The sequence below is a fragment of the Hypomesus nipponensis genome, chromosome 24 (genome assembly GCF_054491055.1).
Source record: "Hypomesus nipponensis isolate SF chromosome 24, ASM5449105v1, whole genome shotgun sequence".
Classification (NCBI taxonomy): domain Eukaryota; kingdom Metazoa; phylum Chordata; class Actinopteri; order Osmeriformes; family Osmeridae; genus Hypomesus; species Hypomesus nipponensis.
In genome coordinates, this window is record NC_140384.1 from 1,087,501 (window position 1) to 1,090,000 (window position 2,500).

Consider the following 2,500-nt stretch of genomic DNA (forward strand, 5'->3'; position numbering starts at 1 on the left):
GCACAAGTAGTCCTTCATGAAAGGGGCTGGAAGCTGTTTTCATTTTGACACGAGAGAGAGAGAGAGAGAGACTACCTTGCATTGTCAATTGCTAAATCTGTATATGGATAAGTAGCCTATGGTTGTCAACTTATTTGGTACGCCATACCAGCCTGGCAACGCCCGATCTCGTCTGATCTCGGAAGCTAAGCAGGGTCGGGCCTGGTTAGTACTTGGATGGGAGACCGCCTGGGAATACCAGGTGCTGTATGCTCTTTTGCTCATTCACTTAGAAACTGACATCTTGCAATATGCACAAGTAGTCCTTCATGAAAGGGGCTGGAAGCTGTTTTCATTTTGACACGAGAGAGAGAGAGAGAGAGAGAGAGAGACTACCTTGCATTGTCAATTGCTAAATCTGTATATGGATAAGTAGCCTATGGTTGTCAACTTATTTCGTACGGCCATACCAGCCTGGCAACGCCCGATCTCGTCTGATCTCGGAAGCTAAGCAGGGTCGGGCCTGGTTAGTACTTGGATGGGAGACCGCCTGGGAATACCAGGTGCTGTATGCTCTTTTGCTCATTCACTTAGAAACTGACATCTTGCAATATGCACAAGTAGTCCTTCATGAAAGGGGCTGGAAGCTGTTTTCATTTTGACACGAGAGAGAGAGAGAGAGAGAGACTACCTTGCATTGTCAATTGCTAAATCTGTATATGGATAAGTAGCCTATGGTTGTCAACTTATTTTGTACGGCCATACCAGCCTGGCAACGCCCGATCTCGTCTGATCTCGGAAGCTAAGCAGGGTCGGGCCTGGTTAGTACTTGGATGGGAGACCGCCTGGGAATACCAGGTGCTGTATGCTCTTTTGCTCATTCACTTAGAAACTGACATCTTGCAATATGCACAAGTAGTCCTTCATGAAAGGGGCTGGAAGCTGTTTTCATTTTGACACGAGAGAGAGAGAGAGAGAGAGAGAGAGAGAGAGAGAGACTACCTTGCATTGTCAATTGCTAAATCTGTATATGGATAAGTAGCCTATGGTTGTCAACTTATTTCGTACGGCCATACCAGCCTGGCAACGCCTGATCTCGTCTGATCTCGGAAGCTAAGCAGGGTCGGGCCTGGTTAGTACTTGGATGGGAGACCGCCTGGGAATACCAGGTGCTGTATGCTCTTTTGCTCATTCACTTAGAAACTGAAATCTTGCAATATGCACAAGTAGTCCTTCATGAAAGGGGCTGGAAGCTGTTTTCATTTTGACACGAGAGAGAGAGAGAGAGAGAGAGAGACCACCTTGCATTGTCAATTGCTAAATCTGTATATGGATAAGTAGCCTATGGTTGTCAACTTATTTCGTACGGCCATACCAGCCTGGCAACGCCCGATCTCGTCTGATCTCGGAAGCTAAGCAGGGTCGGGCCTGGTTAGTACTTGGATGGGAGACCGCCTGGGAATACCAGGTGCTGTATGCTCTTTTGCTCATTCACTTAGAAACTGACATCTTGCAATATGCACAAGTAGTCCTTCATGAAAGGGGCTGGAAGCTGTTTTCATTTTGACACGAGAGAGAGAGAGAGAGAGAGAGAGAGAGACTACCTTGCATTGTCAATTGCTAAATCTGTATATGGATAAGTAGCCTATGGTTGTCAACTTATTTCGTACGGCCATACCAGCCTGGCAACGCCCGATCTCGTCTGATCTCGGAAGCTAAGCAGGGTCGGGCCTGGTTAGTACTTGGATGGGAGACCGCCTGGGAATACCAGGTGCTGTATGCTCTTTTGCTCATTCACTTAGAAACTGACATCTTGCAATATGCACAAGTAGTCCTTCATGAAAGGGGCTGGAAGCTGTTTTCATTTTGACACGAGAGAGAGAGAGAGAGAGACTACCTTGCATTGTCAATTGCTAAATCTGTATATGGATAAGTAGCCTATGGTTGTCAACTTATTTCGTACGGCCATACCAGCCTGGCAACGCCCGATCTCGTCTGATCTCGGAAGCTAAGCAGGGTCGGGCCTGGTTAGTACTTGGATGGGAGACCGCCTGGGAATACCAGGTGCTGTATGCTCTTTTGCTCATTCACTTAGAAACTGACATCTTGCAATATGCACAAGTAGTCCTTCATGAAAGGGGCTGGAAACTGTTTTCATTTTGACACGAGAGAGAGAGAGAGAGAGAGAGAGAGAGACCACCTTGCATTGTGAATTGCTAAATCTGTATATGGATAAGTAGCCTATGGTTGTCAACTTATTTCGTACGGCCATACCAGCCTGGCAACGCCCGATCACGTCTGATCTCGGAAGCTAAGCAGGGTCGGGCCTGGTTAGTACTTGGATGGGAGACCGCCTGGGAATACCAGGTGCTGTATGCTCTTTTGCTCATTCACTTAGAAACTGACATCTTGCAATATGCACAAGTAGTCCTTCATGAAAGGGGCTGGAAGCTGTTTTCATTTTGACACGAGAGAGAGAGAGAGAGAGAGAGAGAGAGAGAGACTACCTTGCATTGTCAAT

At 47.0% G+C, this 2,500-nt stretch overlaps 7 non-coding genes and 1 pseudogene across 7 annotated transcripts; all 8 read left to right on the forward strand.

The window, feature by feature from the left end:
- The first annotated feature begins 135 nt into the window (after positions 1-135).
- Positions 136-253, forward strand: LOC146230720 (5S ribosomal RNA; annotated as a pseudogene).
- Positions 254-435: 182 nt separating this feature from the next.
- Positions 436-554, forward strand: LOC146230721 (5S ribosomal RNA). Its single transcript, XR_014743749.1, has one exon. It is a non-coding gene; the product is annotated as a 5S ribosomal RNA (ribosomal RNA).
- Positions 555-730: 176 nt separating this feature from the next.
- On the forward strand, positions 731-849 carry LOC146230722 (5S ribosomal RNA). The gene has a single exon (XR_014745378.1). It is a non-coding gene; the product is annotated as a 5S ribosomal RNA (ribosomal RNA).
- Positions 850-1,041: 192 nt separating this feature from the next.
- LOC146230723 (5S ribosomal RNA) lies at positions 1,042-1,160 on the forward strand. Its single transcript, XR_014745712.1, has one exon. It is a non-coding gene; the product is annotated as a 5S ribosomal RNA (ribosomal RNA).
- A 180-nt stretch (positions 1,161-1,340) lies between these two features.
- LOC146230724 (5S ribosomal RNA) lies at positions 1,341-1,459 on the forward strand. Its single transcript, XR_014743750.1, has one exon. It is a non-coding gene; the product is annotated as a 5S ribosomal RNA (ribosomal RNA).
- A 184-nt stretch (positions 1,460-1,643) lies between these two features.
- LOC146230725 (5S ribosomal RNA) lies at positions 1,644-1,762 on the forward strand. Its single transcript, XR_014743751.1, has one exon. It is a non-coding gene; the product is annotated as a 5S ribosomal RNA (ribosomal RNA).
- Positions 1,763-1,936: 174 nt separating this feature from the next.
- On the forward strand, positions 1,937-2,055 carry LOC146230726 (5S ribosomal RNA). The gene has a single exon (XR_014743752.1). It is a non-coding gene; the product is annotated as a 5S ribosomal RNA (ribosomal RNA).
- A 184-nt stretch (positions 2,056-2,239) lies between these two features.
- Positions 2,240-2,358, forward strand: LOC146230727 (5S ribosomal RNA). Its single transcript, XR_014745002.1, has one exon. It is a non-coding gene; the product is annotated as a 5S ribosomal RNA (ribosomal RNA).
- The last annotated feature ends 142 nt before the right edge of the window (positions 2,359-2,500 follow it).